This window comes from Schistocerca serialis, chromosome 1, assembly GCF_023864345.2.
Source record: "Schistocerca serialis cubense isolate TAMUIC-IGC-003099 chromosome 1, iqSchSeri2.2, whole genome shotgun sequence".
Lineage (NCBI taxonomy): Eukaryota > Metazoa > Arthropoda > Insecta > Orthoptera > Acrididae > Schistocerca > Schistocerca serialis.
The window spans coordinates 7,152,572-7,180,307 of record NC_064638.1 but is presented as its reverse complement, the minus strand read 5'-3'; positions in this window follow the sequence as shown (position 1 = coordinate 7,180,307).

Here is a 27,736-nt window from a genome sequence, read left to right as displayed (position 1 = left end):
AACGTTCAGGGCCTCCTAATGGCGATGGAACACTCAAACTGCGTCGAATTTCAATACATCGTCATTCAGCCGACTTGTCTCCAAGGGTCTATCGCTGCATCGGGCACCTTATGATCGTTCTCCTGCGAGTCTAAATTTTAGAATCCGACACAAAACTGATAGTTAATTGTACCGTTCAGGGCCTCCTAATGACGATGGAACACTCAAATTGCGTCGAGATTCAATACATCGTCCACCAGCCGACTTGTCTCCAAGGGAACATTGCTGCCTCGGGCACCATATGGTTTCTTCTCCTGTGAGTCTAGATTTTCGATTCCGATGCGAAACTGATAGTTAATTGTAACGTTCAGGGCCGCCTAAAGACGATGGAACACTCAAATTGCGTCGAGATTCAATACATCGGCCTCCAGCCGACTTGTCTCCAAATATCTATTGCTGCCTCGGGCACCTTGTGTTCGTTTTTCTGTGAGTCTAGGTTTTCGAATCCGACGCATAACTGATAGTTAATATTAAAGTTCAGGGTTCCTAATGACGATGGAACACTCAAATTGCGTCGAGATTCAATACATCGTCCTCCAGCCGACTTGTCTCCAAGGGGATATCGCTGCCTCGGGCACCAAATAGTCGTTCTCCTGTGAGTGTAGATTTTCGAATCCGACGCGAAACTGATAGTTAATTGTAACGTTGAGGGCCTCCTAATGACGGTGGAATACTCAAACGCCGTCGTGATTCAATACATCGTCCTCCAGCCGACTTCTCTCCATGGGGATATTGCTGCCTCGGGCACCTAATGGTCGTACTCCTGTGAGTGTAGATTTTCGAATCCGACGCGAAACTGATTGTTAACTGTAACGTTCAGGGCCTCCTAATGACGATGGAACACTCAAGTTGCGTCGAGATTCAATACATCGTCCTCCAGCCGACTTGTCTCCAAGGGGAGACCACATGGTTGGGCAACACATGGTCCATATCCAGTGATTCTACATTTTCGAATCCGACGCGAAACTGATAGTTAATTGTAACGTTCAGGGCCTCCAAATGTCGATAGGGCACTCAAATTGCGTCGCGATTCAATACATCGTCCTCCAGCGGACTGGTCTCCACGGGGATATTGCTGCCTCTGGCACCTTATGGTCCGTCTCCAGTGAGTGTAGATTTTCGAATCCGTTGCATAACTGATAGTTAATTGCAACGTTCAGCGCCTCCTAATGACGATGGAACACTCAAATTGCGTCGAGATTCAATACATCGGCCTCCAGATGACTTGTCTCCAAATGTCTACTGCTGCCTCTGGCACATTGTGGTCATTTTTCTGTGAGTCTAGGTTTTCGAATCCGACGCATAACTGATAGTTAATATTAAAGTTCAGGGTTCCTAATGACGATGGAACACTCAAATTGCGTCGAGATTCAATACATCGTCCTCCAGCCGACTTGTCTCCAAGGGGATATCGCTGCCTCGGGCACCAAATAGTCGTTCTCCTGTGAGTCTAGATTTTCGAATACGACGCATTACTGATAGTTAATTGTAAAGTTCAGGGCCTCCTGATGACGATGGAACACTCAAATTGCGTCGAGATTCAATACATCGTCCTCCAGACGACTTTTCTCCAATTGTCTATTGCTGCCTCGGGCACTTTATGGTCGTTCTCCTGTGAGTCTCGATTTTCGAATCCGACGCAATACCGATAGTTATTTGCAATTTTCAGGGCCTCCTAATGACGATGGAACACTCAAATTGCGTCGAGGTTCAATACATCGTCCTCCAGCCGACTTGTCTCCAAGGGGTATTGCTGCCTCGGGGTCCTTGTGGTCCGCCTCCTGTGAGTCTAGATTTACGAATCCGACGCGGAACTGAAGATAATTGTAACGTTCAGGGCCTCCTAATGGCGATGGAACACTCAAACTGCGTCGAATTTCACTACATCGTCATTCAGCCGACTTGTCTCCAAGGGTCTATCGCTGCATCGGGCACCTTATGATCAGTCTCCTGCGAGTCCAGATTTTAGAATCCGACGCAAAACTGATAGTTAATTGTACCGTTCAGGGCCTCCTAATGACGATGGAACACTCAAATTGCGTCGAGATTCAATACATCGTCCTCCAGCCGACTTGTCTCCAAGGGAACATTGCTGCCTCGGGCACCTTATGATCGTTTTCCTGTGAGTCTAGATTTTCGAATCCGATACGAAACTGATAGTTATTTGTAAGGTTCAGGGCCTCTCAATGACGATGGAACACTCAAATTGCTTCGAGATTCAATACATCGTCCCCCAGCCGACTTGTCTCTAAGGGGATATCGCTGCCTCGGGCACCACATGGTCCGTCTCCGGTGATTCTACATTTTCGAATCCGACGCAAAACTGATAGTTAATTGTAACGTTCAGGGCCTCCTAATGACGATTGGGCACTCAAATTGCGTCGCGATTCAATACATCGTCCTCCAGCGGGCTGATCTCCAAGGGGATATTGCTGCCTCGGGCACCTTATAGTCCGTCTCCTGTGACTCTAGATTTTCGAATCCAACGAATAACTGATAGTTAATTGCAACGATCAGCGCCTCCTAATGACGATGGAACACTCAAATTGCGTCAAGATTCAATACATCGGCCTCTAGCCGACGTGTCTCCAAATGTCTATTGCTGCCTCGAGCACCTTGTGTTCGTTCTCCTGTGAGTCTAGATTTTCGAATACGACGCATAACTGACAGTTAATTGTAAACTTCAGGGCCTCCTAATGACGATGGAACACTCAAATTGCGTCGAGATTCAATACATCGTCCTCCAGCCGACTTTCCTCCAAGGGTCCATTGCTGCCTCGAACACATTATGGTCGTTCTCCTGTGAGTCTAGATTTTCGAATCAGACGCATAACGGATAGTTAATTGTAACTTTCAGCGCCTCCTAAAGACGATGGAACACTCAATTGGCGTCCATATTCAATGCATCGTCCTCCAGCCGACTTCTCTCCAAGGGTCTATTCCTGCCTCGGGCACATTATCGTAGTTCTCCTGTGAGTCCAGAAATTCGAATCCGACGCAAAACGGACTGCTAATTGTAACGTTCAGTGCCTCCTAATGATGATGGAACACTCAAATTGCGTCGAGAGTCAATACATCGTCTTCCAGCCGACTTGTCTACAAGGGGATATTGCTGCCTCGTTCACCTTGTGGTACGTCTCCTGTGAGTCTAGATTTTCGAATCCGACGCAGAAATGATAGTTAATTGTAACGTTCAGGGCTTCCTAATGACGATGGAACACTCAAATTGCGTAGCGATTCAATTCAGCCGACCTGCCTCCAAGGGTCTATTGCTGCTTCTGGCACCTAATGGTCTTGCTCCTGTGAGTCTAGGTTTTCGAATCCGTCGCAAATCTGATATTTAATCGTAACGTTAAGGGCCTCCTAATGACGATGGAACACTCAAATTGCGTCGAGATTCAATACATCGTCCTCCCGCCGACTTGTCTCCCACGTGATATTGCTGCCTCGGGCACCATGTGGTCCGTCGCCTGTGATTCTAGATTTTCGAATCCGACGCAAAAATGGTAGTTAATTGTAACGTTCAGGGCCTACTAATGACGAAGGAACACTCAAATTGCGTCGAGGTTCAATACATCGTCCTCCAGCCGACTTGTCTCCAAGGGGTTATTGCTGCCTCGGGCACCATGTGGTCTATCTCCTGTGTTTCTAGATTTTTGAATCCGACGCAAAAATGATAGTTAATTGTAACATTCAGGGCCTCCTAAAGTCGAAGGAACACTCAAATTGCGTCGAGATTCAATACATCTTCCTCCAGCCGACTTGTGTCCAAGGGTCTATTGCTGCCTCGGGCACCTTAAGGTCGTTCTCCTGTGAGTCTAGATTATCGAATCAGACGAATAACTGATAGTTATTTGTAACGTTCAGCGCCTCCTAATGACGATGCAACACTCAAATTGCGTCAAGATTCAATACATCGTCCTCCAGCCGACTTGTCTCCATGGGTCTATTGCTGCCTGACGCACCGCATGGTCGTTCTCCTGTGAGTCTATATTTTCGAATCCGACGCATAACTGATAGCTAATTGTAACGTTCAGGGCCTCCTAATGACGATGGAACACTGAAATAGCGTCGAGATTCAATACATCGTCCTTCAGCCGACTTGTCTCCAGGCGTCCACTGTTGCCTCGGGCACCTTATGGTCGTTCCCCTGTGAGTCTACAATTTCAATTCCGACACATAACTGATAGTTAATTGTAACGTTCAGGGCCTCCTAATGACGATGGAACACTCAAATTGCGTCGCGATTCAATACATCGTCCTCCAAGCGACTTGTCTCCAAGGGTCAATTGCTGCCTTTGGCACCTAATGGTCTTGCTCCTTTGAGTCTAGATTTTCGTATCCAACGCAAAACTGATATTTAACTGTAACGTTAAGGGCCTCCTAATGTAGATGGAACACTCAAATAGCGTCGAGATTCAATACATCGTCCTCCAGCCGACTTGTCTCCAAGGGGATATTGCTGCCTCGGGCACCATGTGGTCCGTCTCCTGTGATTCTAGATTTTCGAATCCGACGCAAAAATGGTAGTTAATTGTAACGTTCAGGGCCTACTAATGACGAAGGAACACTCAAATTGCGTCGAGGTTCAATACATCGTCCTCCAGCCGACTTGTCTCCAAGGGGTTATTGCTGCCTCGGGCACCATGTGGTCTATCTCCTGTGTTTCTAGATTTTTGAATCCGACGCAAAAATGATAGTTAATTGTAACATTCAGGGCCTCCTAAAGTCGAAGGAACACTCAAATTGCGTCGAGATTCAATACATCTTCCTCCAGCCGACTTGTGTCCAAGGGTCTATTGCTGCCTCGGGCACCTTAAGGTCGTTCTCCTGTGAGTCTAGATTATCGAATCAGACGAATAACTGATAGTTATTTGTAACGTTCAGCGCCTCCTAATGACGATGCAACACTCAAATTGCGTCGAGGTTCAATACATCGTCTTCCAGCCGACTTGTCTCCAAGGGGTATTGCTGCCTCGGGGTCCTTGTGGTCCGCCTCCTGTGAGTGTAGATTTACGAATCCGACGCGAAACTGAAGATAATTGTAACGTTCAGGGCCTCCTAATGGCGATGGAACACTCAAACTGCGTCGAATTTCACTACATCGTCATTCAGCCGACTTGTCTCCAAGGGTCTATCGCTGCATCGGGCACCTTATGATCAGTCTCCTGCGAGTCCAGATTTTAGAATCCGACGCAAAACTGATAGTTAATTGTACCGTTCAGGGCCTCCTAATGACGATGGAACACTCAAATTGCGTCGAGATTCAATACATCGTCCTCCAGCCGACTTGTCTCCAAGGGAACATTGCTGCCTCGGGCACCTTATGATCGTTTTCCTGTGAGTCTAGATTTTCGAATCCGATACGAAACTGATAGTTATTTGTAAGGTTCAGGGCCTCTCAATGACGATGGAACACTCAAATTGCTTCGAGATTCAATACATCGTCCCCCAGCCGAGTTGTCTCTAAGGGGATATCGCTGCCTCGGGCACCACATGGTCCGTCTCCGGTGATTCTACATTTTCGAATCCGACGCAAAACTGATAGTTAATTGTAACGTTCAGGGCCTCCTAATGACGATTGGGCACTCAAATTGCGTCGCGATTCAATACATCGTCCTCCAGCGGGCTGATCTCCAAGGGGATATTGCTGCCTCGGGCACCTTATAGTCCGTCTCCTGTGACTCTAGATTTTCGAATCCAACGAATAACTGATAGTTAATTGCAACGATCAGCGCCTCCTAATGACGATGGAACACTCAAATTGCGTCAAGATTCAATACATCGGCCTCTAGCCGACGTGTCTCCAAATGTCTATTGCTGCCTCGAGCACCTTGTGTTCGTTCTCCTGTGAGTCTAGATTTTCGAATACGACGCATAACTGATAGTTAATTGTAAACTTCAGGGCCTCCTAATGACGATGGAACACTCAAATTGCGTCGAGATTCAATACATCGTCCTCCAGCCGACTTTCCTCCAAGGGTCCATTGCTGCCTCGAACACATTATGGTCGTTCTCCTGTGAGTCTAGATTTTCGAATCAGACGCATAACGGATAGTTAATTGTAACGTTCAGCGCCTCCTAAAGACGATGGAACACTCAATTGGCGTCCATATTCAATGCATCGTCCTCCAGCCGACTTCTCTCCAAGGGTCTATTCCTGCCTCGGGCACATTATCGTAGTTCTCCTGTGAGTCCAGAAATTCGAATCCGACGCAAAACGGACTGCTAATTGTAACGTTCAGTGCCTCCTAATGATGATGGAACACTCAAATTGCGTCGAGAGTCAATACATCGTCTTCCAGCCGACTTGTCTACAAGGGGATATTGCTGCCTCGTTCACCTTGTGGTACGTCTCCTGTGAGTCTAGATTTTCGAATCCGACGCAGAAATGATAGTTAATTGTAACGTTCAGGGCTTCCTAATGACGATGGAACACTCAAATTGCGTAGCGATTCAATTCAGCCGACCTGCCTCCAAGGGTCTATTGCTGCTTCTGGCACCTAATGGTCTTGCTCCTGTGAGTCTAGGTTTTCGAATCCGTCGCAAATCTGATATTTAATCGTAACGTTAAGGGCCTCCTAATGACGATGGAACACTCAAATTGCGTCGAGATTCAATACATCGTCCTCCCGCCGACTTGTCTCCCACGTGATATTGCTGCCTCGGGCACCATGTGGTCCGTCGCCTGTGATTCTAGATTTTCGAATCCGACGCAAAAATGGTAGTTAATTGTAACGTTCAGGGCCTACTAATGACGAAGGAACACTCAAATTGCGTCGAGGTTCAATACATCGTCCTCCAGCCGACTTGTCTCCAAGGGGTTATTGCTGCCTCGGGCACCTTAAGGTCGTTCTCCTGTGAGTCTAGATTATCGAATCAGACGAATAACTGATAGTTATTTGTAACGTTCAGCGCCTCCTAATGACGATGCAACACTCAAATTGCGTCAAGATTCAATACATCGTCCTCCAGCCGACTTGTCTCCATGGGTCTATTGCTGCCTGACGCACCGCATGGTCGTTCTCCTGTGAGTCTATATTTTCGAATCCGACGCATAACTGATAGCTAATTGTAACGTTCAGGGCCTCCTAATGACGATGGAACACTGAAATAGCGTCGAGATTCAATACATCGTCCTTCAGCCGACTTGTCTCCAGGCGTCCACTGTTGCCTCGGGCACCTTATGGTCGTTCCCCTGTGAGTCTACAATTTCAATTCCGACACATAACTGATAGTTAATTGTAACGTTCAGGGCCTCCTAATGACGATGGAACACTCAAATTGCGTCGCGATTCAATACATCGTCCTCCAAGCGACTTGTCTCCAAGGGTCAATTGCTGCCTTTGGCACCTAATGGTCTTGCTCCTTTGAGTCTAGATTTTCGTATCCAACGCAAAACTGATATTTAACTGTAACGTTAAGGGCCTCCTAATGTAGATGGAACACTCAAATAGCGTCGAGATTCAATACATCGTCCTCCAGCCGACTTGTCTCCAAGGGGATATTGCTGCCTCGGGCACCATATGGTCCGTCTCCTGTGAGTCTAGATTTTCGAATCCGAAGCAGAACTTGTAGTTAATTGTTACGTTCAGTGCTTCCCAATGACGATGGAACACTCAAATTGCGTCGAGAGTCAATACATCGTCTTCCAGCCGACTTGCCTACAAGGGGATATTGCTGCCTCGGGCTCCATATGGTCCGTCTCCTGTGATTCTAAATTTTCGAATCCGACGCAAAAATGATAGTGAATTGTAACGTTCAGCGCCTCCTAATGACGATGGAACACTCAAATTGCGTCGAGAGTCAATACATCGTCTTCCAGCCGACTTGTCTACAAGGGGATATTGCTGCCTCGGGCTCCATGTGGTCCGTCTCCTGTGAGTCTAGATTCTCGAATCCGACGCAAAAATGATATTTAATTGTATCGTTAAGGGCCTCCTAATGACGATGGAACACTCACATTGAGTCGACATTTAATACATCGTCCTCCAGCCAACTTGCCTCCAAGGGGATATTGCTGCCAGGGGCTCCATGTGGTCCTTCTCCAGTGAGTCTAGATTGTTGAATCCGACGCGAAACTGATAGATAAATGTAACATTCAGCGCCTCCTAATGACGATGGAACACTCAAATTGCGTCGAGAGTCAATACATCGTATTCCAGCCGACTTGTCTCCAACGTGATATTGCTGCTTGGGGCACCATGTGGTCCGTCTCCTGTGAGTCTAGATTTTCGAATCCGACGCATAAATGATAGTTAATTGTAACGTGCAGGGCTTCCTAATGACGAAGGAACACTCAAATTGCGTCGAGATTCAATACATCGTCCTCCAGCCGACTTGTCTCCAAGGGTCTATTACTGCCACGGGCACCTTATGGTCGTTCTCCTGTAAGTCTAGATCTTTAGATCCGACGCATAACTGATACTTAATTGTAACGTTCAGGACCTCCTAATGACGATAGAACACTCAAATTGCGTCGAGATCCAATACATCGCTCTCCCGCCGACTTGTCTCCAACGGGATATTGCTGCCTCGGGCACCATGTGGTCCGTCTCCTGTGAGTCTAAATTTTCGAATACGACGCAAAAATGATAGTGAATTGTAACGTTCAGGGCCTCCTAATGACCATGGAACACTCAAATTGCGTCGCGATTCAATACATCGTCCTCCAGCCGACTTGCCTCCAAGGGTCTATTGCTGCCCCTGGCACCTAATGGTCTTGCTCCCGTGAGTCTAGATTTTCGAATCCGACACATAACTGATAGTTAATTGTAACGTTCGGGGCCTCCTAATGACGATGGAACATTAAAATTGCGTCGAGATTCAATACATCGTCCTCCAGCCGACGTGTCTCCAATGGGATATTGCTGCTTCGGGCACCTTATGCTCGTTCTCCTGTGAGTCTAGATTATCGAACCCGACGCAAAAATGATAGTTACTTGTAACGTACAGGGCCTCCTAATGACGATGGAATACTCAAACTGCGTCGAGATTCAATACATCGTCCTCCAGCCGACTTCTCTCCATGGGGATACTGCTGCCTATGGCACCTTTTGGTCGTTCTCCTGTGAGTGTAGATTTTCGAATCCGACGCGAGACTGATTGTTAATTGTAACGTTCAGGGCTTCCTAATGACGAAGGAACACTCAAATTGCGTCGAGATTCAATACATCGGCCTCCAGGCGACTTGCTGCCTCGGACACCTTATGGTCATTCTCCTGTGAGTCTAGATTGTCGAATCCAAAGCATAACTGATAGTTAATTGTAACGTCCATGGCCTACTAATGACGATGGAACACTCAAATTGCGTCGAGATTTAATACATCGGCCTCCAGCCGAATTGCTGCCTCGGACACCTTATGGTCATTCTCCTGTGAGTCTAGATTTTCGAATCCAAAGCATAACTGACAGTTAATTGTAACGTCCAGGGCCTACTAATTACGATGGAACACTCAAATTGCGTCGAGATTCAATACATCGTCCTCCAGCCGACTTGTCTACAAGGGTCTATTGCTGCCTGGGACACCGCATGGTCGTTCTCCTGTGAGTCTATATTTTCGAATCCGACGCATAACTGATAGTTAATTGTAACGATCAGGGACTCCTAATGACGATGGAACACTGAAATAGCGTCGAGATTCAATACATCGTCCTTCAGCCGACTTGTCTCCAAGCGCCCATTGATGCCTCGGGCACCTTATGGTCGTTCTCCTGTGAGTCTAGATTTTCGATTCAGACACATAACTGATAGTTATGTACCTTGGTCACCTTATCGTCGTTCTCCTGTGAGTCCAGATATTCGAATCCGACGCAAGACGGACTGCTAATTGTAACGTTCAGAGCCTCCTAATGATGATGGAAGACTCAAATTGCGTCGAGATTCAATACATCGTCCGCCAGCCGACTTGTCTCCAAATGGATATTGCTGCCTCGGGCACCATATAGTCCTTCTCCTGTGAGTCTAGAAGTTCAAATCCGACGCAAAAGTGATAGCTAATTGTAACGTTCTGGACCTCCTAATAACGATGGAATACTCAAATTGCGTCACAATTCAATACATCGTCCTCCAGGCGACTTGTCTCCAAGGGTCAATTGCTGCCGTTGGCACCTAATGGTCTTGCTCCTTTGAGTATAGATTTTCGTATCCGACGCAAAAGTGATATTTAATTGTAACGTTAAGGGCCTCCTAATGACGATGGAACACTCAAATAGCGTCGAGATTCAATACATCGTCCTCCAGCCAACTTGTCTCCAAGGGGATATTTCTGCCTCGGGCACCATATGGTCCGTCTCCTGTGAGTCCAGATTTTCGAATACGAAGCAAAAATTGTAGCTAATTGTAACGTTCAGGGCTTCCTAATGACGATGGAACACTCAAATTGCGTCGAGGGTCAATACATCGTCTTCCAGCCGACTTGTCTACAAGGAGATATTGCTGCCTCGGGCTCCATGTGGTCCGGCTCCTGTGAGTCTAAATTTTCGATTCCGACGCAAAAATGATAGTGAATTGTAACGTTCAGTGCCTCCTAATGACGATGGAACACTCAAATTGCGTCGAGAGTCAATACATTGTCTTCCAGCCCACTTGTCTACAAGGGGATATTGCTGCCTCGGGCTATATGTGGTCCGTCTCCTGTGAGTCTAGATTTTCGAATCCGACGCAAAAATGATAGTTAATTGTAACGTTCAGGGCCTCCTAATGACGATGGAACACTCAAATTGCGTCGACATTTATTACATCGTCCTCCAGCCGACTTGTCCCCAAGGGTATTTTGCTGCCTGGGGCACCATGTGGTCCTTCTCCTGTGAGTCTACATTGTCGAATCCGACGCGAAACTGATAGTTAATTGTAACATTCAGCGCCTCCAAATGACGATGGAACACTTAAATTGCGTAGAGATTCAATACAGCAGCCTCCAGCCGACTTGTCTCCAAGGATCTATTATTGCCTGTGGCACCGCATGGTCGTTCTCCTGTGAGTCTACATTTTCGAATCCGACGCATAACAGATAATTAATTGCAACGTTCAGGGCCTCCTAATGACGATGGAACACTGAAATAGCGTCGAGATTCAATACATCGTCTTCCAGCCGACTTGTCTACAAGGAGATATTGCTGCCTCGGGCTCCGTGTGGTCCGTCTCCTGTGAGTCTAAATTTTCGAATCCGACGCAAAAATGATAGTGAATTGTAACGTTCAGCACCTCCTAATGACGATGGAACACTCAAATTGCGTCGAGAGTCAATACATCGTCTTCCAGCCGACTTGTCTACAAGGGGATATTGCTGCCTCGGGCTATATGTGGTCCGTCTCCTGTGAGTCTAGAGTTTCGAATCCGACGCAAAAATGATAGATAATTGTAACGTTCAGGGCCTCCTAATGACGATGGAACACTGAAATAGCATCGAGATTCAATACATCGTCCTCCAGCCGACTTGTCTCCTAGGGGATATTGCTGCCTCGGGCGCCATATAGTCCTTCTCCTGAGAGTCTAGAATTTCAATCCGACGGAAAAGTGATAGTTAATTGTAACGTTCAGGACCTCCTAATAACGATGGAACACTCAAATTGCGTTGCGAATCAATACATCGTCCTCCAGGCGACTACTTGTCTCCAAGGGTCAATTGCTGCCTTTGGCACCTAATGGTATTACTCCTTTGAGTCTAGATTTTCGTATCCGACGCAAAACTGATATTTAATTGTAACGTTAAGGGCCTCCTAATGACGATGGAGCACTCAAATAGCGTCGAGATTCAATACATCGTCCTCCAGCCGACTTTTCTCCATCGGTCTACTGCTACCTCGGTCACCTTATCGTCGTACTCCTGTGAGTCCAGATATTCGAATCCGACGCAAAACGGACAGCTAATTGTAACGTTCAGAGCCTCCTAATGATTACGGAACACTCAAATTGCGTCGAAATTCAATACATCGTCCTCCAGCCGACTTGCCTCCAAGGGGATATCGCTGCCTCGGGCACCATATAGTCCTTCTCCTGTGAGTCTAGAATTTCGATCCGACGCAAAACTGATAGTTAATTGTAACGTTCAGGACCTCCTAATGACTATGGAACACTCAAATTGCGTCGCGATTCAATACATCGTCCTCCAGCCGACTTGTCTCCAAGGGTCTATTGCTGCCTCGGGCACCTTATGGTCGTTCTCCTGTGAGTCTAGAACGCATAACTGATAGTTAATTGTAACGTTCAGGACCTCCTAATGACGATAGAACACTCTAATTGCGTCGAGATCCAATACATCGCCCTCCCGCCGACTTGTCTCCAACGGGATATTGCTGCCTCGGGCACCACGTGGTCCGTCTCCTGTGAGTCTAGATTTTCAAATCCGACGCAAAAATGATAGTTAATTGTAACGTTCAGGGCCTCCTAATGACGATGGAATACTCAAACTGCGTCGAGATTCAATACATCGTCCTCCAGCCGACGTCTCTCCATGGGGATACTGCTGCCTCGGGCACCTTATGTTCGTTCTCCTGTGAGTGTAGATTTTCGAATCCGACGCGAAACTGATTGTTAATAGTAACGTTCAATGCTTCCTAATGACGAAGGAAAACTCAAAATGCGTCGCGATTCAATACATCGTCCTCCAGCCGACTTGTCTCCAAGGGTCTATTGCTGCCTCGGGCACCTTATGGTCGTTCTCCTGTGAGTCTAGATTATCGAATCTGACGAATAACTGATAGATAATTGTAACGTTTAGCGCCTCCTAATGACGATGGAACACTCAAATTGCGTCGAGATTCAGTACATCGTCCTCCAGCCGACTTGTCTCCAAGGGTCTATTGCTGCCTGGGGCACCGCATGGTCGTTCTCTTGTGAGTCTATATTTTCGAATCCGACCCATAACTGACAGCTAATTGTAACGTTCAGGGCCTCCTAATGACGATGGAACACTGAAATAGCGTCGAGATTCAATACATCGTCCTTCAGCCGACTTGTCTCCAAGCGTCCATTGTTGCCTCGGGCACCTTATGGTCGTTCACCTGTGAGTCTACATTTTCGATTCCGACACATAACTGATAGTTAATTGTAACGTTCAGGGCCTCCTAATGACGATGGAACTCTCAAATTGATCGAGATTCAATACATCGTCCTCCAGCCGACTTGTCTCCATGGGTCTACTGCTACCTCGGCCACCTTATCGTCGTTCTCTTGTGAGTCCAGATATTCGAATCGGACGCAAAACGGACTGCTAATTGTAACGTTCAGAGCCTCCTAATGATGATGGCAGACTCAAATTGCGTCGAGATTCAATACATCGTCCTCCAGCCGACTTGTCTCCAAGGGGATATTTCTGCCTCGGGCACCATATAGTTTTTCTCCTGTGAGTCTAGAATTTCAAACCCGACGCAAAAGTGATAGTTAATAGTAACGATCAGCACCTCCTAATAACGAGGGAACACTCAAATTGCGTCGCGATTCAATACATCGTCCTCCAGGCGACTTGTCTCCAAGGGTCAATTGCTGCCTCTGGCACCTAATGGTCTTGCTCCTTTGGGTCTAGATTTTCGTATCCGACGCCAAAACTGATATTTAATTGTAACGTTAAGGGCCTCCTAATGACGATGGAACACTCAAATAGCGTCGAGATTCAATACATCGTCCTGCAGCCGACTTGTCTCCAAGGGGATATTGCTGCCTCGGGCACCATATGGTCCGTCTCCTGTGAGTCTAGATTTTCGAATCCGAAGCAAAACTTGTAGTTAATTGTAACGTTCAGGGCTTCCTAATGACGATGGAACACTCAAATTGCGTCGAGAGTCAATACATCGTCTTCCAGCCGACTTGTCTACAAGGGGGTATTGCTGCCTCGGGCTCCATGTGGTCCGTCTCCTGTGAGTCTGAATTTTCGAATCCGACGCAAAAATGATAGTGAATTGTAACATTCAGCGCCTCCTAATGACGATGGAGCACTCAAATTACGTCGAGAGTCAATACATCGTCTTCCAGCCGACTTGTCTACAAGGGGATATTCCTGCCTCGGGCTCCATGTGGTCCGTCTCCTGTGAGTCTAGATTTTCGAATCCGACGCAAAAATGATAGTTAATTGTAACGTTCAGGGCCTCCTAATAACGATGGAACACTCAAATTGCGTCGCGATTCAATACATCGTCCACCAGCCGACTTGCCTCCAAGGGTCTATTGCTGCCTCTGGCACCTAATGGTCTAGCTCCTGTGAGTCTAGATTTTCGAATCCGACGCACAACTGATATTTAATTGTATCGTTAAGGGCCTTCTAATGTCGATGGAACACTCAAATTGCGTCGACATTTAATACATCGTCCTCCAGCCGACTTGTCTCCAAGGGGATTTGGTGCCTTGGGCACCATGTGGTCCTTCTCCTGTGAGTCTAGATTGTCGAATCCGACGCGAAACTGATAGTTAATTGTAACATTCAGCGCCTCCTAATGACGATGGAACACTTAAATTGCATCGAGATTCAATACAGCAGCCTCCAGCCGACTTGTCTCCAAGGATCTATTATTGCCTGGGGCACCGCATGGTAGTTGTCCTGTGAGTCTACAATTTCGAATCCGACGCATAACTGATAATTAATTGTAACGTTCAGGGCCTCCAAATCACGATGGAACACTGAAACAGCGTCGAGATTCAATACATCGTCCTTCAGCCGACAGGTCTCTAAGCGTCCATTGCTGCCTCGGGCACCTTATGGTCGTTCTCCTGTGAGTCTACATTTTCGATTCCGACACATAACTGATAGTTAATTGTAACGTTCAGGGCCTCCTAATGACACATAACTGTTAGTTAATTGCAACATTCAGGGCCTCTTAACGACGATGGAACACTCAAATTGCGTCGAGATTCAATACCTCGTCCTCCAGCCGACTTGTCTCCATGGGTCTACTGCTACCTCGGTCACCTTATCGTCGTTCTCCTGTGAGTCCAGATATTCGAATCCGACGCAAAACGGACTGCTAATTGTAACGTTCAGAGCCTCCTAATGAATATGGAACACTCAAATTGCGTCGAAATACAATACATCGTCCTCCAGCCGACTTGTCTCCAAGGGGATATCGCTGGCTCGGGCACCTTATAGTCCTTCTCCTGTGAGTCTAGAATTTCGATATGACGCAAAACTGATAGTTAATTGTAACGTTCAGAACCTCCTAATGACGATGGAACACTTAAATTGCGTCGCGATTCAATACATCGTCCTCCAGCCGACTTGTCTCCAAGGGTCAATTGTAGCCTTTGGCACCTAATATTCTTGCTCCTGTGAGTCTAGATTTTCGAATCCGACGAAAAACTGATATTTAATTGTAACCTTATGGGCCTCCTAATGATGATGGAACACTCAAATTGAGTCGACATCCAATACATCGTCCTCCCGCCGACTTGTCTCCAACGTGATATTGCTGCTTGGGGCACCATGTGGTCCGTCTCCTGTGAGTCTAGATTTTCGAATCCGACGCAAGAATGATAGTTAATTGTAACGTTCAGCGCTTCCTAATGACGATAGAACACTCAAATAGCGTCGAAATCCAATACATCGCCCTCCCGCCGACCTTTCTCCAACGGGATATTGCTGCCTCGGGCACCATGTGGTCCGTCTCCTGTGAGTCTAGATATTCGAATCCGACGGAAAAATGATAGTTAATTGTAACGTTCAGGGCCTCCTAATGACGATGGAACACTCAAATTGCGTCGAGAGTCAATACATCGTCATCCAGCCGACTTGTCTACAAGGGGATATTGCTGCGTCGGGCTCCATGTGGTCCGTCTCCTGTGAGTCTAAATTTTCGAATCCGACCCAAAAATGATAGTGAATTGTAGCGTTCAGCGCCTCCTAATGACGATGGAACTCTCAAATTGCGTCGAGAGTCAATACATCGTCTTCCAGCCGACTTGTCTACAAGGGGATATTGCTACCTCGGGCTCCATATGGTTCGTCTCCTGTGAGTCTAGATATTCGAATCCGACGCTAAAATGATAGTTAATTGTAACGCAGCTGTAGCGGCGCATCGGAAGCTAAGTACTAATTAATTGTTTGTGTATAGTAGTTTATTTAGGAACTTTAGTAGTCTTCAACCGGTGTTCTTGGTGTTTTCCGGTGAAATAACTTCAGAAGAAATTTTTGCGAACTGCTGTCAGTTTCGTTACTGTCATTAGACGTTTGATTTTCTTTCTGTGTTAGTATTTTGTTATATTCTCATTTGTTGTTGATTAATACTGTCAATAATAGTAGTTACTTCCCTTGTAGAGCAAGTTTGTGGTAATTGTAGTCAGTTTTTAACATCTTCTTATTGTAGTAGCGGAACTTAGATAAAGTTGTTTTCTTGTTTCAATAATTGTAAAATTTTACCATGAGTGAGAAGTGTGGGCTTTGCCGTAGGTTCGTGAGTAGTGGATTGCGGTGTGAGACTTGTTCGAAGTATTTTCACTGGGGGGAATGCAGTGGGGAAGCCAGTGGGCATTCTGGTGAGATCCTCTCCTGGAACTGCAGGTTATGTAGCAAGAGTAAGTTGATAGAGGACCAGGAGCGTAAGATCTGTGCCCTTCAGGTGCAGTTGAAAAACGCACAGGAGGAGCTAGATAGGATGAGGAGGGAGAAGGGGGTTGGGGAATGGGAGCTGGCTGTTGGCAAGAGATCTGCTAGGAGAAGGAGATTTTCAGATAGTTTTACTATTGGTGTTTGTAATAGATATGACCAACTGTCAGAGTCTAGTGGAGAGGAATCTCTAGTAGCTGTAGATGTAGGAAGTATGCAGCAGACCTCAGCAGTTACGGTGGCTAGGACAGTTGCAAAGTCTAAGAGAAAGAAGAAGGTTCTGCTGTTAGGTAGTTCTCATGGTAGAGGTGTAGGCCAGCAGTTGCAGGAAGTTTTGGGGAGTGAGTACCAGGTCACCAGCATTGTGAAGCCTAATGCAGGATTGGCTCAGGTGACTTTTAACATAGGGGGGTTGTGTAGGGATTTTACTAAAGAGGATCAGGTAGTGATTGTGGGTGGGGCTGGTAATAGTATTGATAGGGATGGGGAGTATGACATAGATGGTGACCTGGAAAAAATAGCCACTCAGACTGGCAACACCAATGTGCATTTCGTGGAACTGTTTCAGCGTCACGATCGGCCTCATCTTAATACAGCCGTCAGGCGTAATAACATGAGACTTGGGGGTGCGCTGATGACAGAAGGCGTGAGTCACATTTCAGTGGTGTCGGTGGAGTCTATCAGTAGGACGGGTTTCACTAGACATGGCCTGCACCTCAACAGGTATGGGAAGGGGAGGTTGGCAAAACTTATAGGTGACAGCATAGGTGGGGGTGGTGGGATCACTCATGGGAAAATTCCGGTAGTTGTGGGTGTTAGAGCTGTACCTTTTTTAGATTGAAGTCAGCTGATAGGTATTCCTGCTTAAGGGAAGTCTCTCTAACAAAGAAACCACTTTCTACAAAGCTTGGGTATCCTATTAATGAGGGAATTAGTATATTTCATCAAAATATACAAGGTATTAGAGATAAAGTTAGTGAACTGCTTATAGATGTTGACTCTGAAATTATTGGTATATCTGAACACTTCTTAAGTAAGGAGATCATTCAGAGGCTTCCTTTACCAGGATACATGTTGGCTGGCAGCTTTTCTAGGAGCTCTTTGCGGTGTGGGGGAGTAGCCATGTATGTGAAAAACGGTATCCCATTTGAGTCAATTGATGTTTCAAAGTACTGCACTGAAAAGGTGTTTGAATGTTGTGCAGGTGTGATTAAATTTAGTGGAGCTAAACTTCTTACTGTTGTTATTTATAGATCCCCAGACTCCGATTTCACAACATTTTTGCTAAAGCTAGAGGAGGTTCTTGGTTCACTTTATAGGAAATACAAAAAGTTTGTTATATGTGGTGACTTCAATATTAATTGTATAAGTGATTGTGCAAGGAAAAGGATGCTGGTAGACCTCCATAATTCATATAATCTTATGCAAACCGTATTCTTTCCAACGAGAGTGCAAGGGAACAGTAGAACAACCATAGACAATATTTTTGTTCGTTCGTCATTATTAGAAGGGCATTCTCTTAGCAAAAAGGTGAATGGCCTTTCAGATCATGATGCACAAATTTTAAGTCTAAAACATTTTTGTGCTGCAACACATGTTAAATATAGTTACCAACTTTTTAGGAAAGCTGATCCAGTTGCTGTACAGACTTTTATAAACCTTATCAAGGAACAAGAGTGGCAAGATGTTTATAGTGCTGATACAGTAGATGGTAAATATAATGCTTTCCTCAAGACTTTTCTCGTGCTCTTTGAAAGTTGCTTTCCGTTAGAACGTTCAAAACAGGGTACTAGCACAAACAGGCAGCCTGGGTGGCTGACTAAAGGGATAAGAATATCTTGTAGAACAAAGTGGCAATTATATCAAAATGTTAGAAACAGTCAAAATCTAAATGCAGCAACCCATTACAAACAGTATTGTAAGGTGCTTAAAAAAGTTATTAGGAAGGCAAAAAGTATGTGGTATGCAGATAGAATAGCTAAGTCTCAGGATAAAATTAAAACCATATGGTCAGTCGTAAAGGAAGTGGCTGGTCTGCAGAGACAGGTCGAGAATATAGAATCAGTGCATAGTGGGGATGTCCGTGTTACTGATAAGTCGCATATATGTACAGTACTTAATAATCACTTTCTGAATATAGCAGGTGAACTAAATAGAAACCTAGTCCCAACAGGGAATCATATAGCGCTCTTAGAAAAAAGTGTTCCGAGACTGTTACCTGAAATGCTCCTCCATGATACTGACAAGAGGGAGATTGAGTTAATAATTAAATCACTAAAGACCAAGAACTCTCATGGATATGACGGGATATCTAGCAGAATACTGAAGTATTGTTCCACGTATGTTAGCTCAGTACTTAGCCATATCTGTAACTTTTCCTTTAGGAGTGGTCAGTTTCCTGACCGATTAAAGTACTCGGTAGTGAAGCCACTTTATAAAAAGGGAGACAGGGATAATGTTGACAATTATAGACCTATTTCTATGCCATCGGTGTTTGCTAAAGTTATCGAGAGGGTTGTATATACAAGGTTACTGCAGCATTTAAATTCACATAATTTGCTATCAAATGTACAGTTTGGTTTTAGAAATGGCTTAACAACTGAAAATGCTATAGTCTCTTTTCTCTGTGAGGTTTTGGACGGATTAAATAAAAGGTTGCGAACGTTAGGTGTTGTAACGAATAAAAAATATAAAATAAAATGATAATAAAATATAATAATAAAATTTGTAATAATAATAACTGTTATTGTTTGGATAAGTAATTGAGGGATTAAAATTTTACGCCGTGAATTTATCGAGCTTCGCACGTCCGAAGATGTACGGAACGTAGCCAGGGCTCATTATGTATTTTTTTTGTAGACAGAGTCTGATATCTGACCTCAGATTCAATCATGAAGATGGAGTGACTAAAACTACTAAAACAAAGCAAAGCATAAGATTAAATAAACATATATTCATTTCAACACATACATTACGATACAAATTACACTTACGTAAAATTCTAGGTAAATAATGGCAGATCATTCACAAATGAGAGCGACTTATTAATTCTGCGCCTCTTTTCTGCTAATAAATATCAATATGGCTAACTGTGGAGCCGCACAAAATATTAAGTCCTTCTAGGACAACGAATGACATGAGAGTGTTGATGCCTACTGGCTGTGACAAGAGAGCGGTGTTAATTGCTTTATTTTGCATTCTCTTGTCTTAAAAAATCGATACATATAATCTAAGTTAACTAAATTAAATATTGTCTGTGCTCGAGTGCAAATGGTTCCTTAAAGTGTTTTCTTTGATTTAACGAAGGCTTTTGACTGTGTTGACCACAAAATATTACTTCAGAAGTTGGAACATTATGGAGTAAGGGGAGTAGCTTACAATTTGTTCGCCTCCTACTTTAAGAACAGAAAGCAGAAGGTAATCCTCCGCAATATTGAGAGTGGTAATGATGTTCAGTCCCAATGGGGCACTGTTAAATGGGGCGTTCCCCAAGGGTCGGTGCTGGGGCCACTGCTGTTCCTTATTTATGTAAATGATATGCCTTCTAGTATTACAGGGGATTCAAAAATATTTCTGTTTGCTGATGACACCACCTTGGTAGTGAAGGATGTTATGTGTAATATTGAAACATTATCAAATAATGTAGTTCATGATATAAGTTCGTGGCTTGTGGAAAATAATTTGATGCTAAATCACAGTAAGACTCAGTTTTTACAGTTTCTAACCCACAATTCAACAAGAACTGACATTTTAATCAGACAGAATGGGCATGTTATAAGCGAGACGGAACAGTTCAAGTTCCTAGGCGTACGGATAGATAGTAAGCTGTTGTGGAAAGCCCATGTTCAGGATCTTGTTCAGAAACTAAATGCCGCTTTATTTACCATTAGAACAGTATCTGAAATAAGTGACATTTCAACACGAAAAGTAGTATACTTCGCATATTTTCATACGCTTATGTCATATGGTATTATTTTTTGGGGTAATTCTTCTGATTCAAAAAGGGTATTTTTGGCTCAAAAACGGGCTGTTCGAGCTATGTATGGTGTAAGTTCGAAAACCTCCTGTCGACCCCTATTCAATAGTCTGGGAATTTTGACGCTGCCCTCACTGTATGTATTTTCTTTAATGTCGTTTGTTGTTAGCAATATTAGCTTATTCCCAAGAGTTAGCAGCTTTCACTCAGTTAATACTAGGCAGAAATCAAATCTGCATGTGGAATGCACTTCCTTGACTCTTGTGCAGAAAGGAGTGCAGTATTCTACTGTATCCATTTTCAATAAGCTACCACAAGAACTCAAAAATCTTAGCAGTAGCCCAAACACTTTTAAGTCTAAACTGAAGAGTTTCCTCATGGCTCACTCCTTCTACTCTGTCGAGGAGCTCCTGGAAGAGATAAAAAATTAAGCAAATTCCAGTGTTACATTCTTGATTTTCTTTATTTAAACTAACGACTTGTCGCCTGAATATGTTTCTTATATTTCATTTTATCTGTTTCTCCAATCGTGTTATAATTTCATGTATTGACTCGTTCCATGACCATGGAGACTTCTCCTAAATGTGGTCCCACGGAACAATAAATAAATATATAAAAAATAAATAAATAAACGTTGAGGGCCTCTTAATGACGGTGGAACACTCAAATTGCGTCGCGATTCAATACATCGTCCTCCAGCCGACTTGCCTCCAAGGGTCTATTGCTGCCTCTGGCACCTAATGGCCTTGCTCCTGTGAGTCTAGACTTTCGAATCCGACACATAACTGATTGTTAATTTAAAAGTTCAGGGCCTCCTAACGACGAAGGAACACTAAAATTGCGTCGAGATTCAATACATCGTCCTCCAGCCGACTTGTCTCCAATGGTCTATTGCTGCCTCGGGCACCTTATGGTCCGCCTCCTGTGAGTCTAGATTTTCGAACCCGACGCAAAACTGATAGTTAATTGTAACGTTCAGCGCCTCCTAATGACGATGGAATACTCAAACTGCGTCGGGATTCAATACATCGTCCTCCAGCCGACTTGTCTCCAAGGGTCTATGGCTGCCTCGGGCACCTCATGGTCCGCCTCCTGTGAGTCTAGATTTTCGAATCCGACGCAAAACTGATAGATAATTGTAACGTTCATGGCCTCCTAATGACGATGGAACACTCAAATTGCGTAGCGATCTAATACATCGTCCTCCAGCCGACTTGACTCCAAGGGGATATTGCTGCCTCGGGCACCTTATGCTCGTTCTCCTGTGGGTCTAGATATTCGAACCCGACGCAAAACTGATAGTTGATTGTAACGTTCAGGGCCTAATAATGACGATGGAATACTCAAACTGCGTCGAGATTCAATACATCGTCCTCCAGCCGACTTCTCTCTATGGGGATACTGCTGCCTCGGGCACCTTATGGTCGTTCTCCTGTGAGTGTAGATTGTCGAATCCGACGCGAAACTGATTGTTAATTGTAACGTTCAGAGCTTCCTAATGACAATGGAACACTGAAATAGCGTCGAGGTTCAATACATCGTCAATCAGCCGACTTGTCTCCAAGCGACTATTGCTGCCTCGGGCAGCTTAAGGTCGTTCTCCTGTGAGTCATGATTTTAGAATCCGACGCAAAACTGATAGTTAATTATAACGTTCAGGGCCTCCTAATGACGATGGGACACTCAAATTGCGTCGAGATTCAATACATCGTCCTCCCGATGACTTGTCTCCAACGGGATATTGCTGCCTCGGGCACCATGTGGTCCTTCACCTGTGAGTCTAGATTTTCGAATCCGACGAATAACTGATAGTTAATTGTAACGTTCAGCGACTCCTAATGACGATGGAACACTCAAATTGCGCGAGATTTAATACATCGGCCTCCAGCCGACTTGCTGCCTCGGACACCTTATGGTCGTTCTCCTGTGAGTCTAGATTTTCGAATCCGACGAATAACTGATAGCTAATTGTGACGTTCAGGGCCTCCTAATGACGATGGAACACTGAAATAGCGTCGAGATTCGATACATCGTCCTTCAGCCGACTTGTTTCCAAGCGCCCATTGTTGCATCGGGCACCTTATGGTCGTTCTCCTGTGAGTCTACTTTTTCGATTCCGACACGTAACAGATAGTTAATTGTAACGTTCAGGGCCTCCTAATGACGATGGAACACTCAAATTGATCGAGATTCAATACATCGTCCTCCAGCCGACTTGTCTCCATGGGTCTACTGCTACCTCGGTCACCTTATCGTCGTTCTCCTGTGAGTCCAGATAATCGAATCCGACACAAAACGGACTGCTAATTGTAACGTTCAGAGCCTCCTAGTGATTATGGAACACTCAAATTGCGTCGCAATTCAATACACCGTCCTCCAGCCGACTTGTCTCCAAGGGTCAATTGTTGCCTTTGGCACCTAATGGTCTTGCTCCTGTGAGTCTAGATTTTCGAATCCGACGAAAAACTGATATTAAATTGTAACGTTATGGGCCTCCTAATGACGATGGAACACTCTGAGTCGAGATTCAATACATCGTCCTCCAGCCGACTTGTCTCCAAGGGGTTAATGCTGCCTCGTGCACCATATGGTCCGTCTCCTGTGAGTCTAGATTTTCGAATCCGACGCTAAACTTCTAGCTAATTGTAACGTTCAGGCCCTCCTAATGACGATGGAACACTCAAATTGAGTCGACATCCAATACATCGTCCTTCCGCCGACTTGTCTCCGACGTGATATTGCTGCTTGGGCCGCCATGTGGTCCGTCTCCTGTGAGTCTAGATTTTCGAATCCGACGCAAAAGTGATAGTTAATTGTAACGTTCAGCGCCTCCTAATGACGATAGAACACTCAAATAGCGTCGAAATACAATACATCGCCCTCCCGCCGACTTGTCTCCAACGGGATATTGCTGCCTCGGGCACCATGTGGTCCGTCTCCTGTGAGTCTAGATTTTCGAATCCGACGGAAAAATGATAGTTAATTGTAACGTTCAGGGCCTCGTAATGACGATGGAACACTCAAATTGCGTCGAGAGTCAATACATCGTCATCCAGCCGACTTATCTACAAGGGGATATTGCTGCGTCGGGCTCCATGTGGTCCGTCTCCTGTGAGTCTAAATTTTCGAATCCGACGCAAAAATGATAGTGAATTGTAACGTTCAGCGCCTCCTAATGACGATGGAACTCTCAAATTGCGTCGAGAGTCAATACATCGTCTTCCAGCCGACTTGTCTACAAGGGGATATTGCTACCTCGGGCTCCAAATGGTTCGTTTCCTGTGAGTCCATATATTCGAATCCGACGCAAAAATGATAGTTAATTGTAACGTTCAGGGCCTCCTAATGACGATGGAATGGTCAAACTGCGTCGAGATTCAATACATCGTCCTCCAGCCGACTTCTCACTATTCGGATACTGCTGCCTCGGGCACCTTATGGTCGTTCTCCTGTGAGTGTAGATTTTCGAATCCGATGCGAAACTGATAGTTAATTGTAACGTTCAGGGCCTCCTAATGACGATGGAACACTCAAATTGCGTCGAGATTCAATACATCGTCCTCCCGCTGACTTGTCTCCAACGGGATATTGCTGCCTCGGGCACCATGTGGTCCTTCTCCTGTGAGTCTAGATTTTCGAATCCGACGAATAACTGACAGTTAATTGTAACGTTCAGCGCCTCCTAATGACGATGGAATACTCAAACTGCGTCGAGATTCAATACATCGTCCTCCAGCCGACTTCTCTCTATGGGTCTACTGCTACCTCGATCACCTTATCGTCGTTCTCCTGTGAGTCCAGATAATCGAATCCGACGCAAAACGGACTGCTAATTGTAACGTTCAAAGCCTCCTAATGATGACGGAAGACTCAAATTGCTTCCAGATTCAATACATCGTGCTCGAGCCGACTTGCCTCCAAGCGTCTATTGCTGCCTCTGGCACCTAATGGTCTTGCTCCTGTGAGTCTAGATTTTCGAATCCGACGCAAAACTGATGTTTAATTGTATCGTTAAGGGCCTCCTAATGACGATGGAACACTCAAATTGCATCGAGATTTAATACATCGTCCTCCAGCCGACTTGTCTCCAAGGGGATATTGCTGCCTCGGGCACCTCATGATCCGTCCCCTGTGAGTCTAGATTAACGAATCCGACGCATAACTTGTAGTTAATTGTAACGTTCAGGGCCTCCTAATGACGATGGTACACTCAAATTACGTCGAGATACAATACATTGTACACCCGCCGACTTGTCTCCAGCGGGATATTGCTGCCTCGGGCACCATATGGTCCGTCTCCTGTGATTCTAGATTTTCGAATCCGACGCAAAACTGTTAGTTAATTATAACGTTCAGGGCCTCCTAATGGCGATGGAACACTCAAATTGCGTCGCTATTCAATACATCGTCCTCCAGCCGACTTGCCTCCAAGCGTCCTTTGCTGCCTCGGGCACCTTATGGTCGTTCTCCTGTGAGTCTACATTTTCGATTCCCACACATAACTGATAGTTAATTTTAACGTTCGGGGCCTCCTAATGACGATGGAAAACTCAAATTGCGTCGAGATTCAATACATCGTCCTCCAGCCGACTTGTCTCCATGGGTCTACTGCTACCTCGGTCTCCTTATCGTCGTTCTCCTGTGAGACCAGATATTCGAATCCGACGCAAAACGACTGCTAATTGTAACGTTCAGAGCCTCCTAATGATGATGGAACACTCTAATTGCGTCGAGATTCAATACATCGTCCTCCAGCAGACTTGTCTCCATATAGTCCTTCTCCTGTGAGTCTAGAATTTCGAATCCGACGCAAAACTGATATTTAATTGTAACGTCAATGACGATGGAACACTCAAATTGCGTCGAGATTCAATACATCGTCCTCCAGCCGACTTGTCCCCAAGGGGATATTGCTGCCTCGGCACCATATGGTCCGTCTCCTGTTAGTCTAGATTTTCGAATCCGACGCAAAACTTGTAGTTAATTGTAACGTTCAGGGCCTCCTAATGACGATGGAACACTAAAATTGCGTTGAGAACCATTATATCGTCCTCCCGCCGACATGTCTCCAACGTGGTATTGCTGCCTCGGGCACCATGTGGTCCGTCTCCTGTGAGTCTAGATTTTCGAATCCGACGCAAAACTAATAGTTAATTGTAAAGTTCAGGGCCTCCTAATGGCGATAGAACACTTAAATTGCGTCGAGATTCAATACGTCGTCCTCCAGCCGACTTGTCTCCAAGGGTCTATTGTTGCCTCGGGCAGCTTATGGTCGTTCTCCTGTGAGTCTAGATTTTCGGATCCGACGCCAACCTGATAGTTAATTGTAACGTTCAGGGCCTCCTATTGACGATAGAACACTCAAATTGCTTCGAGTTTCAATACGTCGTCCTCCAGCCAACTTGTCTCCAAGGGGATGTTGCTGCCTCGGGCACCATATGGTCCGTCCCCTGTAGGTCCAGATATTCGAATCCGACGCAAAACGGACTGCCAATTGTAACATTCAGAGCCTCATAATGACGATGGAACACTCAAATTGCATCAAGTTTCAATACATCGTCCTTCAGGCGACTTGCCTCCAACCGTCCTTTGCTGCCTCGGGCACCTTATGGTCGTTCTCCTGTGATTCTACATTTTCGATTCCGACACATAACTGATAGTTAATTGTAACGTTCAGAGCCTCATAATGACGATGGAAAACTCAAATAGCGTCGAGATTCAATACATCGACCTCCAGCCGACTTGTCTCCATGGGTCTACTGCTACCTCGGTCACCTTATCGTCGTTCTCCTGTGAGACCAGATATTCGAATGCGACGCAAAACGGACTGCTAATCGTAACGTTCAGAGCCTCCTAATGATGATGGAACATACAAATTGCGTCAAGATTCAATACATCGACCTCCAGCCGACTTGTCTCCAAGGTAATATTGCTGCCTCGGGCACCATATAGTCATTCTTCTGTGAGTCAAGAATTTCGAATCCGACGCAAAACTGATATTTAATTGTAACGTTAAGGGCCTCCTAATGACGATGGAACACTCAAATTGCGTCGAGATTCAATACATCGTCCTCCAGCCGACTTTCTGCAAGGGGATATTGCTGCCTCGGGCACCTTATCGTCATTCTTCTGTGAGTCTAGAGTTTCGAATCCGACGCAAAACTAATTGTTAATTGTAACGTTCAGGGCCTCCTAACGACGAAGGAACACTCAAATTGCGTCGAAAATCAATACATCGTCCTCCAGCCGACTTGTCTCCAATGGGTCTATTGCTGCTTCGGGCACCTTATGGTCTTTCTCTTGTGAGTCTAAATTTCGTATCCGACGCATAACTTATAGGTAATTGTAACGTTCAGCGCCCCCTAATGTCGATACAACACTCAAATTACGTCGAGATTCAGTACATCGTCCTCCAGCCGACTTGTGTCCAACGGGATATTGCTGCCTCGGGCACCATATGGTCCGTCTCCTGTGAGTCTGGATTTTCGAATCCGACGCAAAACTTGTAGATAATTGTAACGTTCAGGGCATCCTAATGACGATAGAACACTAAAATTGCGTCGAGATTCAATACGTCGTCCTCCAGCCGTCTTTCTGCAAGGCGATATTGCTGCCTCGGGCCCCTTATGGTCCGCCTCCTTTGAGTCTAGATTTTCGAATACGACGCCAAACCGATAGTTATTTCTAACGTTCATGGCCTCCAAATGACGATGGAAAACTCAAATTGCGTCGAGATTCAATACATCGTCCTCCAGCCGACTTGTCTGCAAGGGGTTATTGCTGCCTCGAGCACCATATCGTCGTTCCTCTGTGAGTCTAGATTTTCGAATCCGACGCAAAACTAATTGTTAATTGTAACGTTCAAGGCCTCCTAATGTCGATAGAACACTCAAATTGCGTCGAGATTCAATACATCGTCCTCCAGCCGACTTGTCTCCATATAGTCCTTCTCCTGTGAGTCTAGAATTACGAATCCCACGCAAAACTGATAGTTAATTGTAACGGTCAGGACCTCCTAATGACGATGGAACACTCAAATTGCGTCGCGATTCAATACATCGTCCTCAAGCCGACTTGTCTCCATGGGTCAGTTGCTGCCTTTGGCACCCAATAGTCTTGCTCCTGTGAGTCTAGATTTTCGTATCCGACGTAAAACTCATATTTAATTGTAACGTTAAGGGCCTCCTTA